Source organism: Amblyraja radiata, chromosome 8 (assembly GCF_010909765.2).
Source record: "Amblyraja radiata isolate CabotCenter1 chromosome 8, sAmbRad1.1.pri, whole genome shotgun sequence".
NCBI lineage: Eukaryota > Metazoa > Chordata > Chondrichthyes > Rajiformes > Rajidae > Amblyraja > Amblyraja radiata.
The window spans coordinates 78,428,076-78,444,717 of NC_045963.1; the positions used below are offsets into that span (position 1 = coordinate 78,428,076).

The 16,642-nt window shown below is 41.9% G+C and overlaps 1 long non-coding RNA gene across 1 annotated transcript; it reads right to left on the bottom strand.

Annotated features, from left to right (window-relative positions):
* Positions 1 to 2,809: 2,809 nt before the first annotated feature.
* LOC116975788 lies at positions 2,810 to 7,187 on the bottom strand. The gene is made up of 3 exons (XR_004412775.1): positions 7,173 to 7,187; positions 4,490 to 4,492; positions 2,810 to 2,910 (listed from the first exon to the last, which is right to left on the bottom strand). It is a non-coding gene; the product is annotated as an uncharacterized LOC116975788 (long non-coding RNA).
* Between the last annotated feature and the right edge of the window lie 9,455 nt (positions 7,188 to 16,642).

Sequence of the window (16,642 nt, forward strand, 5' to 3'; positions counted from 1 at the left end):
GATCCACTGACAGAGGGGTTCAGGCACAGTGAACTTGGAGAGTTTGGAGTGTAGTAGCTCTGGCACAATGGTGTTGAATGCAGAGCTAAAATCAACAAACAAAATCCTGCAGGAAGGAACGGCGGATGCTGGTTTACACCGAAGATAGAGACAAAACGCTGGAGTAACTCAGCGGATCAGGCAGTATCTCTGGAGAGAAGGAATGGGAAACGTCACCCAATTCTTCCACCTGTACATATCCACATCCTTCCATTTTTTCCCCTACACTCCCTACAATCAGTCTGAAGAAAGATACCCACCAGAAACGTCACCTATCCATGTTCTCCATAGATGCTACCTGACCCTGCTGAGTTACTCCAGTATCTTGTGTCTATGTAGCTGTTATCAGGCAACAGAATCATCCTACCACAACCGGAGAGCAGTCCTGAGCTACTATCTGCCTCATTGGAGACTCTTGGACTATCTATGATCAGACAGGAAGGCCGTCAGCATCCATAAAGACTCCTCACACCCTTGTAATGGACTGTTCGAACTACTTCCCTCCGGCAGACGTTACAAGGCCTTCTACGCCCGAACCTCCAGACTCAGGAACAGCTTCATTTCCAGAGCTATAGCGTCTCTGAATCGGCCCTGTTGAGTGCCCCCCACCCCCCCCTGGACTGTCTCCCTCGGATGGTCACGTCGCACAGACACATCTGCACTTTAGTCTGTTTGAACTGTTTTGACTATTTGACTGTTCTTTTTACAATCCATGTTCTCGGGGTATATAAATCTAAATTTATTAGTTATTTATGTTATGACATCGGATGGAAGCTGCATACCAAATCTCGTTGTGCTTATGTGCAATGATAATAAAAGATATTATTATTATTATTTACTGGCTTTATCTTTCATTTAATGTTATTCACTTTATTCCCTTTAACATGTATCTGTACGTACACTGTCAATAGCTTGATTGTAATCATATATTGTCTTTCCGCTGACTGGTTAGCACACAACAAAAGCTTTTCACTGTACCTCGGTACACGTGACAATAAACCAAACTAAACTATATCTTTGGTATAAATTAGCATCTGCAGTTCCTTTTCATTACTTTAATCCATATCCCACCATGCTCTACATATCCATGTGCCTATCCAAAAGTTTCTTAAACTCCATTATCTATCTGCTTCCACCACCACCCCTGGCAGTACGTTCCAGGCACTCGCCACCTTCTGTACTAAAAAAATTGTCCTGCAGATCTCCTTTAAATTTTGCTCCTCTCACCTTAAAGCTGTGTCCTCCAGTCTTTAACATTTCCATCTTTGGACAAAGGTTCTGACAGTCTACCATGTGCCTCATAATTTTATATCATTCCATCAGGTCTCCCCTCAGCCCCCCGATTCACCAGAAAATACACCACAATCCACTTTTTGCTCAACCTGTCCTTATAAGTAGATCTCCTTATAAGTAATACCCTGTAATCCAGGCAGCATTCTGTAAACCTATATATTCTCCCCAAAGCCTGCATATCCTTCCTGTAATGGGACGACCAGAACTGAACACAATATTCCAAATGCGGCCTAACCAAAATCCTCCATGGCTACAACATAATTTCATGACACTTATACTCAATGCCCTGACCGATGATGGCGTCCCATGCACCTTTACCTCTCATCTACTTGATTCATTACCATTCACTTCATTTCCTAAAGGAACACAAAATTTAAACCTATAAAGTACGAAAGTAAGTAATTTTTATTTATAAAGCACGTTTAAATCAACTCGCGTTGAAACCAAAGTGCTTTACATAGAAGAAATTAGGTTTCCATACACCATAAAATGACACAACACACTATAGAATTTAACATGAACGTCCCCCCCCCCCCCCCCCCCCCCACAGCAGAATCAACATTTTCCACTGAGTAAAGGCACTAAAAAGTTCAGTCCTCTTCCTCTGTGTTCTCCCGAGGTCGGAGCCTATTTGAGGCCTCCGCAGTCGCTGCAACGGCAGCCCGATGTTACAGCCCTTCTCGCCGGATGATGGAGTTCCAGCATCGGGAGAACACTCTTCAGCGGCTTGGAGTGTCTGGAACGGCCGCTTCCTCCCCGGAGACCGAAAAAGGACTGATCAAATTAAATCAAATAGCTTTTGTTCGGAATTGACAGTTGAAGGCTGGATAGGAGAAACTAAAGTAGGGCATATGGCTTGAGTCTGCTCCTTTATTCATTGTCATGGGTGATTTGTTACCTGATCTAATTTCCCACCTGATGATATGTCCCTTCATCCAAAATATAGCAATGTCAGCTTTGAATTCCCATTTCTAAATGTTTGATGTTCCTCAACCTTTATCTAACATTGGTTTACTATTCTTATCAAATCTCACAGCATATTTCCCCATATGATACTTCATCTATCATCTTCTTTTCCCAAAATGTAACCTATCTGTGTCCTTTGTTAACTCTCAGTATTATCCTCACAGCTTATTCTTGCTGCTTGTTTCCTGCCAACACCAAAACTGGGCATAATACTTTCTGTCTATTTATCAGCCTGTTATGCAAATACATGGTAGCCTAATACTGAACACGTTGAAACTGACTGTCAATGTGACAAATGCATATCAATCCCTAATCTCTAATGTCTGTCCTTTATTGCCCTCTATTTCTGTTAATACATAACACATTAAACAAGGAAGGTGCCTTTTATATAAAACTCTCATCAAATGCCTTTAGAAAATACAGATATAGAACATAGAACAATACAGCACAGGAACCGACCAGCCCCAATGCCCATGTAAGATATTAAATGGTCCCTCCCTATCAACCCTGCTAATAAGCGAGTTCGGTATTCCGAAAAACTCTAGGAATCATGCGATTTGTCAAAGGTAATTCGCGTTAAAGAAAAAGTGAATGAAGCGCTGTCTGTATAAACTACAAATTCTTATTTTTATTCAGAATTTATGTGTAAAAATATATTTAATATGACGAATGTGCCAGGTAGCAGGAGAGCGAGGTGTAACAGCGAGAGAAGGGTCAGATGCGAGTGGGAGACAGGGGGAGAGATTGGACCGGCGGAAAGACATTCTCGGCTGCTGCGCGCACTCAGACCCGCAGCCAGGATCGAGCCCGGGTCTCCGGCGCCGCAAGTGCTGCCAAACTGCCACTGGACCGTCCCATCCCCGCCCAGGGGGCGCCCGGAGACGTATGGTGCGACCCCGGACTGACGGGACACCGGCCTGGAGCAGCGGTGGCCGCAGGCCCACAGCCAGCGAGGAGAGGAAGCGCCAACTCCAACCCAACTCCCGAGGAATCCGCTCCCCAACATGCCGGGGACCGCCAGCCGCACCCCCGCCCTACCCAGCGCCGGCGAAAACCAAGCACCAGCCATCACCGGGGACACACACAAAACGTTGCAGCAATTCAGCGGGTCTGGCAGCATCCCAGGAGAAAAGGAATGGGTGACGTTTCAGGTCGAGACCCTTCTCCAGAGATGTTGCCTGAACCACCAAGCCACCGCACCACCCCGTTTGCATCCCCGCCGATGACCGGTGCTCGGCACCGAGCGGGGGCGACCGATAACCAGTGGACAAGGTGATAGGTGCAGCCGACAGTCCCCGGCCCGCCGGAGAACGGCCCCAACTGGGAACCGGAGCAGATTGTCTGATGTGTTTTCTAATTTGTAACCTATGTTGCGTGTCCATAAATAACACGATTTTCATATTTCTTTGTGTTTTAAGAAGAGCTGAGCTGCATTTTTCCAACAACTGATGTCACATGTCACATTAATGGAACTACTGTTCCTTCTTTCATCTCTCTTTCAATAATGGTGTTGCATTTTCTACCTAATCTATAAAGAATTATCTATTATCTGAGAGATACTACAAGCTTATCACAAATTCATCCGTTATCTGAGCTGTCACCTCTCAACCAGGAATGGAATCGGGTCCAATAGATTTGTTGTGAAAATTGCTTGAAGTTTAGTAGGGATTTTAGATCTGTGCATGTGATGACAGATGCAAAGTTTTTATTTAACAATTCTGTCATTCTATTACTCTCCATCACAATGTCAACTGCCTTTGTCTCCAATAAACATATTTTCAAAACTCAGTGTCAGGTAAAACGATTGTTCATAAAATATAGGCATGTTACATTTGGGTAACATGAATAGGAATAGAGGATTTGTTAAAGGACTGAAAATAGAGAATAAAAATTAATGAAACTTTTTCAGGTCAGTAGCCTAGTTCTAGTGGGATGCCACTGGGTTCAGTATTGGACTTTGTGTTATCATAATTTACATAAAAGACAGAACCTGGCATGTCTAATTTAGCCAAACTGTATTTTTAGGTATTATCTTTTTATGGAGTTACAGAAAATCTTAGGTTTTTACATTGTTTGCTAGCTTATTCTCAGCGTTTATCTTATCTTATCTTTACCCGACCCAGAGACCTTACAGGCTGCAGGGTTCAGTTATACACAAGTGCAGCTGTTACAGTGCATCAAGTCATTCTACCTGCTGTGACCCAGAGTTTGCACTGAAATTCCCAGAGCCATTGTAATTTTCACAATATCAATCCAACTGTAGAGTTGCTGCCTTAGAGACTCCAGTTCGATCTACAGCTGCTGCTGTACGTTCGCCCTGTGACCGTGTGGGTTTTCCCCAGGTTCAATAATTGAACCTGAGGCCATTGAAAAACAGAAACACAATCCTCAAATTCCATAACTGATTAGGAGGTGACACAAACCATGGAATCTGCAAAACCAAAGCGGCGAATCCAGCGTTATGATCGTTCGGGTGACGGAAATTAGTTCTTGCAGAATTCACAAATCACTACCCATAAAATTTACAATGCAGAATAAAATTAGATCTCACGGAACTTGTGTGAATGAAAAGCAAAATTGACACATTTTTTTCAACCAACATTTCTTCATGCAATCACAGGTGACAGTGCTTCATACTGCTGAAAATTGCAATGCAGCCCATTTTCAAGGAACATATGCCCCTCCCCCACAGTAATGCACGGATTGTCTGCAGTGATACTGATGCATTGCTGCTGCATTGTGTCGGAAGATGCGCATAGGGTTGCCAACTGTCCCGTATTAGCCGGTACATCACGTATATTAGGCTAAATTGGTTTGTCCCATACGGGACCGCTCTTGTCCTGTATTTGACTGTTACTACTGGGGTCGAGGGGACTGTCAGGTCGGGTCGCATCCGGCCCCGTCTCACCCATCCCGACGTAGTGCAGCCCATGGAGTGCAGTATGATACTTCATCTACCATCTTCTTTTCCCAAAATGTAACCTATCTGTGTCCTTTGTAAACTCTCAGTATTATCCTCACAGCTTATTCTTGCTGCTTGTTTCCTGCCAACACCAAAACTGGGCATATTACTTTCTGTCTATTTATCAGCCTGTTATGCAAATACATGGTAGCCTAATACTGAACACGTTGAAACTGACTGTCAATGTGACAAATGCATATTAATCCCTAATCTCTAATGTCTGTCCTTTATTGCCCTCTATTTCTGTTAATACATAACACATTAAACAAGGAAGGTGCCTTTTATATAAAACTCTCATCAAATGCCTTTAGAAAATACAGATATAGAACATAGAACAATACAGCACAGGAACCGACTAGCCTCAATGCCCATGTAAGATATTAAATGGTCCCTCCCTATCAACCCTGCTAATAGGGTGATTTCACGAAAGGTCACTGGAGCGTAGATCCGCACCCACGTGACCGCAAATTGTAACTGGGGGACAAGCGTCACTTCCGGTACATGTTAGTGAATGGGAAAACACGCACTTTCACACCCGTTAAAAACATCGAAAACGGCCAGTTTTTGAGCTGCAATTAACTACCAGTCGGGGTGACCGTGAGGCACATCTACCTAAATTTACAGTTAAAAAAAAAGATAGAAACTAAGGTAAATTCAAGAGGGAGCTGAAGGTGCAAAAACGGCGGAAGTTGATAGCGGACATTTGCCGTGGAGATTTAAAGATCCAAAATATCGGGAATTATCGCGTTTGCTCGCTGCATTTCATCAAAAGTAGGGCATTATTGACTTTTTATCTTTATTCATTTGTTAGATGAAAAGTATTAAAAGTTAGAAATCCTTCAGTAAAATTGCAAAATCGCCCATTGTTCTCAGGTGGGTTTTAACATGCAAAATGAAAACGCTTCTGAAGCTCCATTTACCATTTAAATAATCGTAAACTCTCAATGCGTTTGGAAATAAATTTTACTCAGATGCAAGCTAAGGAATGGGATAATTGTCAGCTGTTAGTTGGACAAAATCAGGAGATTTTATTATTTGCCAAAATATATTTCTCAATGTTTCTTGTTTAAAGCCTGCACAATCACCCAAACTACTTATTTATTTATGTCGCAATGTGAGTACAAACTTCCCCAAGCCCTGCCTTGCAATCACAGTGGGCACTGCATTGAGAAATATATTTTGGCAAATAATAAAATCTCCTGATTTTGTCCAACTAACAGCTGACAATTATCCCATTCCTTAGCTTGCATCTGAGTAAAATTTATTTCCAAACGCATTGAGAGTTTACGATTATTTAAATGGTAAATGGAGCTTCAGAAGCGTTTTCATTTTGCATGTTAAAACCCACCTGAGAACCATGGGCGATTTTGCAATTTTACTGAAGGATTTCTAACTTTTAATACTTTTCATCTAACAAATGAATAAAGATAAAAAGTCAATAATGCCTTACTTTTGATGAAATGCAGCGAGCAAACGCGATAATTCCCGATATTTTGGATCTTTAAATCTCCACGGCAAATGTCCGCTATCAACTTCCGCCGTTTTAACACCTTCAGCTCCCTCTTGAATTTACCTTAGTTTCTATCTTTTTTTTTAACTGTAAATTTAGGTAGCTGTGCCTCATGGTCACCCCGACTGGTACAGTTAATTGCAGCTCAAAAACTGGCCGTTTTCGATGTTTTTAACGGGTGTGAAAGTGCGTGTTTTCCCATTCACTAACATGTACCGGAAGTGACGCTTGTCCCCCAGTTCAAAATTTGCGGTCACGTGGGTGCGGATCTATGCTCCAGTGATCTTTCGTGAAATCGCCCTATAAGCGAGTTCGGTATTCCGAAAAACGCTAGGAATCATGCGATTTGTCAAAGGTCATTCGCGATAAAGAAAAAGTGAATGAAGCGCTGTCTGTATAAACTGTATAAATTCTTATCTTTATTCAGAATTTATGTGTAAAAATATATTTAATATGACGAACGGGGGTGCCAGGTAGGAGAGCGGGGTGTAACAGCGAGAGAGGGGTCAGATGCGAGTGGGAGACAGGGGGAGAGATTGGACCGGCGGAGAGACATTCTCGGTTGCTGCGCGCACTCAGACCCGCAGCCAGGATCGAGCCCAGGTCTCCGCCGCCGCAGCGCCTCGACTGTGGACCCGTCGATCGGCAGCCCGGCCAGCTGTCCGACCTTCGCTGACCGCCGACACCACCACCACCCCTCCTTCTCATGGCCGATCATCGGTTTACGCACGACGTTGCGCGGCCTGGGCCAAAATTCCTCAGCTGGCCCGCCTGCTGGGCTTTGTGTGCAGTCCAGCACCCGGGCCAACTCATCATTCACCCAGCCACGGCCGAGTCGGTCAACGAATTGCCGTCGGGAATTTGTCCCTTATTTTGACCGTCTGTCCCTTATTTGGGAGTGAGAAAGTGGCAACCCTAGATGTGCATGACTGCACCGCTTCTCTTCGATATTGCTGCAAAAGGACCCTTGGTGACTGCATTGAGTGCACATTTTGGTTTATGTAGAAGCTTATTTGCCCATTAAGATACCCATCAGCTTTCAACATTTTCCTTGCGTATAAAACCAAAATAAGTTTTAAATCAGAATACAACTCTGTACTCAGTTTTATTTATTTTCGCTTTAGTATAGAACAAGCCCTTCACTCTGCGAAGTCCATGCTGACAATTGATCACCTGCTCACACTAGTTCTATGTTACCTCACGATCGGATCCACTCCCTATAATTCCCATTTTATCGAGATCAATTAACCTACAAATCCTCACGTCTTAGGGGTGTGGTAGGAAACCGGAGCGCCCGGAGACATTCCACGTGGTCACAGGGAGAACATACAAACTCCCCACAGACATCACGTGACGTCAGGATTCCAGGTCTCAGGCGCTGTGAGGCAGATGCTCTACCAGCTGTTTTACTTTCCCAGAAAAAAAACATTTTATTTCAGTATCATGACTTTTGAAATCCTGATGTTTACACCTTCTCCCTGTGACCATAAGACATAGGAGCAGAATTAGCCATTCGGCCCATCAAATCTTTTCCACCTTTCAATCATGGCTGATCTATTTTTCCCTCTCAACCCCATTCTCCTGCCTTCCCATAATCTTTCATGCCCTTACTAATCAATAACCTATCAATCTCTGCTTTAAAAATACTCAATGTCTTGGCCTCCACAGCAATCTGTGGCAATGAATTGCACAGATTCACCAGCCTGTGGCTAAATACATTTCTTCTCATCTTCATTCTAAAGGTATGTCCTTTTATTTTGAGGCTGCACCCTCTGGTTCTAGACTCTCCTATTACTGGAAACACCCTTTCCATGTGCACACTAGGTCAGGATTTCTGATGGCTATTTTGATTTTTCTCAAGATCCCAAAGATGTACAGGTTGTTCACCACTGTAAATTATCTCTGAGCATAATAGGTAGTTGCAAAAGAAGCAAAAGGGAGATGGTGAACATGTCACAGGATGAAAGGAGAACGGGACTGTTGAGATTGCTCTGCTGGGAGGCAGCATGGATTAGATGGGCAGACTGGCGTCCTGTGCCTTAATATACAAAAAAAACCTTCTGTGATAGATCAAAGCAGTCAGATCCAGTAAAAGCAACCTTCACTTAAGAAATTTCAAATTAGACCTTTTGCAGTTATTGAGCTAAACTTTAAGTTCGCATTTGCAGTATTTTACTGCCCTGCAGTGGTTGATACAGGGTAATTTATTCAATCAACTGATGTGTTTAATACCTACTATTAAAAAGGTGGCCTAAAAGTTTGTATGCATTTGAAGCAGATTTATCTTTTTTGTAGGATGGCAATAATGTTAACTGTTTCTTTCAAAACCGAATCAGGAATTGGCACCTTCTACAAATAGCAAGCAGCTGCCTTGTAAAAAAAATCTATTACAGCTGTGTGAAGTCTGTTTATATCTTTGGGTCAATAGATTGATTTTCTGTTGGGTTAAGAAACCAATGAACAAGTTCTGCTTCTCCAAATAGTTTGAAGAGTTTCTACAACTAAATAAATTACAGTTGAGTATCTGGCTTTTGAATGTCCTAGGACATTTCTTGAAAGATCTTGTAATAGATGGAATAAATGCTTTGAGATTTCTATGACTTTGCTGTAGCATTGTGCTTTTTAAAGGAGGCCACATCAAGAGTACCAAAATGGCTTCCTTTACATCAGTGAGACCAAGCCTGGATTCGGCGACCGTTTTGCCAAACACTTGCACACAGTCTGACTAGGTCTGCTCGATCTCCCGATTGCCAACCATTGAACTCCTCTTCCCATTCCCATACTGATCTTACTATCCTGGGCGTCCTCCATTGCCACATTGAGTCCACACACAAACTGGAGGAACAGCATCTCATATTGGCAGAAAGCAACGAGTGCGAATAAAGGGGGATTTTTATAGTTTGCTGTTGGTGACCAGTGGCGTTCTGCAGGGTTCAGTGTTAGATCTGCTACTTAATGATCTGAATGATGGAAATTGTGGTTTTGTGGCCAAGTTTGCAGATGATATGAAGATAGATGGAGGGCCAGGTGTTGTTGAAGAAGCAGGAATGCTGGAGAACAACTTGGACAAATTCGTAGAGTGAGCAAGGAAGTGGCAAATTGAAAGTTTGAAAAAGGGTCTCGACCTGAAATGTCACCCATTCCTTTTCTCCAGAGATGCTGCCTGCACAGCTGAGTTGCTCCAGCTTTTTGTGTCTATGGTTTAAACCAGCATCTGCAGTTAGAAACATAGAAAATAGATGCAGGAGTAGGCCATTCGGCCCTTCGAGCCTGCACCACCATTCAATATGATCATGGCTGATCATCCAACTCAGTATCCTGTACCTGCCTTCTCTCCATACCCCCTGATCCCTTTAGCCACAAGGGCCACATTTAACTCCCTCTTAAATATAGCCAATGAACTGGCCTCAACTATCTTCTGTGGCAGAGAGTTCCAGAGATTCACCACTCTGTGTGAAAAATTTTTTTCTCATCTCGGTCCAAAAGGATTTCCCCTTTATCCTTAAACTGTGACCCCTTGTCCTGGACTTCCCCAACATCGGGAACAATCTTCCTGCATCTAGCCTGTCCAACCCCTTAAGAATTTTGTAAGTTTCTATAAGATCCCCCCTCAATCTTCTAAATTCTAGCGAGTTCCTTCCTACACAATGGAAAATTGAATACGGCGTAGCTAAATGTTTGGTCATGCACTTTGGTAGAAAGAAGAAAGTAGACTACTTGTAGTGGCAGATTATTATATCGTTCAAGAAAGTTCAAGGAATTTCTTCCGCTAGCCACTATGACTGAAGGCAATGGGTAAGGAGATATCCTCGTTACGCATGTGACTTCTCCACGAGACATTCAATGCCGTCGAAAAATAAATCTTCAAAACACAGTCGCATGATTAATAGTTTCTTTATTGTCGTAGTAAAAACAGTGAGATATTCATCCAAACTTCTTCTTGTTTAAGTACATTTTAATCTTACTCGTAGTCAAATTCCATGATAAAACTTAGCACTAGCATAATTCAGTTTAAAAAGATGCACAAAAACACTTGTTTAAAAGGATATTGGGATGAGGATAGGTGATTGTGATATTTGTTATACTGATTGTATTGGGAAGGGTTATTACAGAGTGATGGGTTGTAAATATGACTAAGATACTGTATAGTATATGCGGGTTTTTTTCTTTTATTTTTATTTTTTGTATGGCTTTGTAAATATTTGATTAGTGTTCAAATGTAAATAATTTGGTGTACATATAGTGGCTGGTGTACATATGGTATACATATAGCTGCTAAATTTGTATAAGATAATTACAAGCAGTTGAATAAGGGGTGGGAATTAATAAGCTTTGGCTTCTTCCTGCTCCTTTTCGGACACATATGATTTCATTTATTTATAGATATTGTTTATGACACTTTATAAATATTTTTGTTTTGTTTTTTGTATGCTGTTTCACACTTGCTTTTTATTCTTTTATTCTGTTCGAAATAAATAATAAAATAAAATAATAAAATAAAATAAACTCGTGCATGGTCGAAAGCTGTGCCTTCCCGAGGCCTCCTCCGAACTAAATAAAACTAACTCGCTTGTCTGCGTGAAAAATCTCAGCCACAAACACGCCTCCAACTACGTAATAAATCCCACCCACATAATTACAGGCAGATAAAATTTAAAGGTAAATGGTTGTAATTATAACATACTGAGCTAAATGGCTATTACACTACTTTCTAAATGGGGAGAGAATTCAGAAATCAGAGATGCAGAGAGACTTGAGAGTGCTGGAGCAGGATTCCCAAAAGGTTAATTTCCAGGCAAAAGTGCTGGAGAAACTCAGCGGGTGCAGCAGCATCTATGGAGTGAAGGAAATGGGCAACGTTTCGGGCCAAAACCCTTCTTCAGTACCTTCGATTTTCCAGCATCTGCAGTTCCTTCTTAAACAGGTTAATTTCTAGGTTGAGTCGGCAGTTGTGAAGGCAAATGCAACACTAGCATTCATTTCAAGGGAACTAGAATATTAAAGCATGAATGTAATGCTGAGATTTTAGAAGGCGCAGGTGAAACTACATTTGGAGTACGGTGAGCAATTTTGGGCCCCATATCTGAGGAAGGAAGTGCTGGTTTTGGCGGGGGTCCAAAGGAGGTTTGCGAAAATGATCTTGGGGATGATTGGGTTAACATATGAGGAGTGTTTGAAGGTTCTGGTTCTTGCAGGAATCTGGCTTGAAGGTTCCAGGACTTGCTGGAATTTAGAAGGTTGAGGGGGGATCTCATTGAAACCTACCGGATAATGAAAGGCCTATATAGCGTGGATGCTTAAAGGATGTTTCCAGTAATGGGAGAGTCTACAACTGGACGTATATTTAAAATTGAGATGAGGAGGGCACAAATGGACGTATATTTAAAATTGAGATGAGGAGGAATTCCTTTAGCCAGTGGGTGGTGAATCTGTGGAATTCATTGTCACAGGTGGCTATGAAGACCAAGATATTAGGTATTTTTAACGCAGAGATTGTTGGGTTCTTGATTAGGAAGAGCTTCAAAGGTTACAGGAGAAGGCAGGAGAATGGGGTTGAGAGGGAGATATAGATTAGCTATGGTTGAACCGTAGAGTAGACTCGATGGGCTGAATGGCCTAATTGTGCGCCAACATTGTCTGGTTTTATTGTCTAAATATTGCCTGACTTGCTCCGAATTTCAGATATTCTCTATTTTTATGTCTCTGACATTGAAAAAACTAATCATTAAAAAATAAACACACCTAAAAAGTTTCAGGTCCAAAAAATAAAAAAAGTACAGTTTTGTGTATTGGTATGAATCCTGACATTTATGAAGGTTTTATAAATTCTCCAAGGCTCTTAAATGAACAAGTAATAAATAATGTGCCACTTTGCTGTCTCTCTCTTCCTTCTGGGATGAATGGAGTAATTGAAAGGCTGTGCTTTGTCAGGATGTTGCGTATGTTTACCGGGCAGATGTCCCCATGTACTCACTAGGGAATGAGGAACTATGTGCTCTGCGACCTGACGCTTGGAAATCAACCTTGGATCAAAGCGTGCAAACCACAGATGAGAATGCTGACCCGCTGAGATAGTCCAGCACTTCGTGTCCTTCTTTGCATTGCTTACATAGTAGTGATAGGCCTGCAGAGCGTGGATGTGGGGAGGATGTTTCCATCAGTGTCAGAGTCCAGGATCAGAGTCCACAGTGGAGTCTGTGGAATTCTCCGCCTCAGAGGGCGGTGGAGGCCGGTTCTCTGGATGCTTTCAAGAGAGAGCTAGATAGGGCTCTTAAAAATAGTGGAGTCAGGGGATATGGGGAGAAGGCAGGAATGGGGTACTGATTGTGGATGATCAGCCATGATTACATTGAATGGTGGTGCTGGCTCGAAGGGCCGAATGGCCTACTCCTGCACCTATTGTCTATTGTCTATTGTCTACTGTCACAGCTTCAGAATAAAAGGACGTTCCTTTAGGAAGATGTGGGGGGATGTCTAAGTCAGAATTTATTGCCACAGAAGGCGATGTAGGCCGAGTCAATGGATATCTTTAAGGTGAAGATTGATAGGATTGGTAAGGGTGTCAAGGTTTATGGGGAGAAGGAAGGAGAATGGGGCTGAGAGGGAAAGAATGATCAGCCATGATTGAATGACGAAGTAGACTTGATCGGCCGAATGGCCTAATTCTGCTCCTACACCTTATGATGAATCTTTGGGAAGTTCTATTTGGAATTGTTTCTGTTATTTATGGCTGCCAGAATGTATCCAGAAAATATAGACCTATGTTTGTAATTTAAGAGGTGCAATTTAAACTTCTATTAGAAATTTTTTAGGCATCTAAATTTATAAAAACAAAACCCTGTATTTGTGTTTAAAAATCACATACAAACATAATTTAAGGTTGACAGCAATGAATAGAAATTATTGTTGAAGAAGGGTTTCTTGCATGTTTATTACATTTGCACTTGGCAGCTTTGGTAAATACTTATTACATAGTGTAACAGAGTCTTAATTATGCTGAATGCAAATGTGGTGAAGTAATTCTGCCAAAATTTGTTTTGAGCAATGAAATGTGGCATTGAGAGGAACATATCTCTTGCGCAGTTTTAATTTGGCGAGCATAGCAGCCTAATTTTGTTGAATACCAGCAAATAATTGCATTAGCAAATATTTACCACAAAGATATACAAAAATGTAATTATATAAAACCATATTATCTATGGGATAAAACTATTAAAATCCTTTAAACTTTAGACCCCAGTCTTTAAAGAGATCCAGTATGGAATCAGGCCCTTTGGCCCACTGAGTCCGTGCCGACCAGTGCTCACCCCTTACACTAGCACTATCATATATCATTTTTTTTTTTTGGTCTAACTGTAGTCTTGTAGGTCTGTGTCCAAGATGGCTGCCGTGAAGGGAGAGTGGACGCTGGCACGAATTGGTTGCCGCTGCTCTCTCTTCACACTGTGTTTTTGATTTTCTGTTTTTGGATTGAATTCTGTTTTTAATTTGTGTCATTGTGATGTCTTTAATTACTTGTTTTACTCCGATTATATGTTTTTATTCCGATTACTATGTAAGGTGTCCTTGAGATTTTGTATGAAAGGCGCCCATTAAATATAAAATTTATTATATACGCTACGGACGATTTACAGCATCTGCCAAAGACAATTAATCTACAAGGCTGAGTGCGCGTGGAAAGCAGGGCACCTATAGAGGGAGAACGTACAAACTCCGTACAGACAGTAACCGTAGTCAGTATCGAACCCGGGTCTCTGGCACTGTGAGGCAGCAACTCTACCGCTGCACCACTGTGCCACCCAAAGAGTATTTTCCCATTTCTATTTAAATAATAGCATATTCCATTTTCTTAAGCTCGTCCTTTTTTATTACTTGCAGGATCATGAACCTCAATTATGAAGTCTTTAGTTGCACGAAGGACTTTGTTTTTTATATTAGTATTAGGGTTATTAATGTATTGATTTTTTGTTTATTATCTATGCAAAAATGTGAGGTTATCCACTATAAATGTGAGGTTATCCACTTTGGTGGCAAAAAGAAGGGGCAGATTATTATCTCAATGGGGTTAGGTTTGGTAAGGGGGAGGTACAGCGAGACCTGGGTGTCCTTGTACACCGGTCACTGAAAGTTGGCGTGCAGGTACAGCAGGCAGTGAAGAAAGCTAATGGAATGTTGGCCTTCATAACAAGAGGATTTCAGTATAGGAGTAGAAAGGTTCTTCTGCAGTTGTATAGGGCTCTGGTAAGACCACATCTGGAGTAATGCTTACATAGAAAATAGGTGCAGGAGTAGGCCATTCGACCCTTCGAGCCTGCACCGCCATTCAATATGATCATGGCTGATCATCCAACTCAGTATTCTTTACCTGCCTTCTCTCCATACCCCCTGATCCCTTTAGCCACAAGGGCCACATCTCTTAAATATAGCCAATGAACTGGCCTCAACTACCTTCTGTGGCAGAGAATTCCACAGATTCACCACTCTCTATGTGAACTGTACAGTTTTGGTCTCCTAATTTGAGGAAGGACATCCTTGCGATTGAGGCAGTGCAGTGTAGGTTCATGAGATTGATCCCTGGGATGGCGGGACTGTCATATGAGGAAAGATTGAAAAGACTAGGCTTGTATTCACTGGAGTTTAGAAGGATGAGGGGGTTTTTATAGAAACATATAAAATTATAAAAGGGCTGGACAAGCTAGATGCAGGAAAAACTTTCCCACTGTTGGGCGAGTCCAGAACCAGGGGCCACAGTCTCAGAATAAAGGAGAGGCCATTTAAGACTGAGGCGAGAAAAAACTTTTTCACCCAGAGAGTTGTGAATTTGTGGAATTCCCTGCCACAGTGGGCAATGGAGACCAAATCACTGGACAGATTTAAGAGAGAGTTAGATAGAGCTCTAGGGGCTAGTGGAATCAAGGGATATGGGGAGAAGGCAGGCACGGGTTATTGATTGGGGACGATCAGCCATGATCACGAATGGCGGTGCTGGCTCGAAGGGCCGAATGACCTCCTCCTGCACCTATTTTCTATGTTTCTATGTTTCATATTGTGTTTACAGATTTGGTATGCTGCTGCAAGTAAGAATTTGATTGTTCTGTTGTCCGTACATAGGATAATTAAACACCATTGACTCTTTTGGCATTTGACTTGAAATGGATGAGTGGTTATACTCAATGAGACAGATTTCAGCAGCATTTCCTTGAGCATACAAGTAAACAAGAAACCATTTGGGATTATTTAAGTGCTCTAATTCATGTATGGTTTCTTTATTGTACACATGTGTTATCTTTCATTTTCTATGCTAATGGGATGCTTATTGTTTTATTCGAGAGGCCACAGGCAAGACCAACATTTATTTTCCCAGTTTCAAATGAAGTGAGAAAGCAGTTTAAGATTCCACATGATATTGAGTCACATATTGGCTAGGCAAGATAAAAATTCCAGATTTTCTGCCTTGAAGGGCTCCAGTGAATGACAAGGAAAATGTCATTGCAGGTTATGTTAGTTTTCCATAAAAGTAGTTTCTTGAGGCTTTTTCTCATAACATGCTTAAATATTGACTCCCCCCCTGTTTAGCTGATACACCCCCGTAACCATCAAATCTTCCCGCTAGCAATATCTCCAGCAATCTTCCAATCATCTTAATACAGTCAATTTACTTCAATGTGCTCCTAAACCTGTGATCTTCTGATAATTTCCACCAGAACACACATCTCCACTGGCCACTGTATTCCATAAACCTCAGCACCCATCACCTTCATCCCATCCTTATGAGCAGATGATTTCCATGCTCAAAATCAACGCCACCTTTTTCAAGGGCCCATCTTATTAGTCCCAATCACTAAATCCACCCATATCTCGGCAACTTCTTT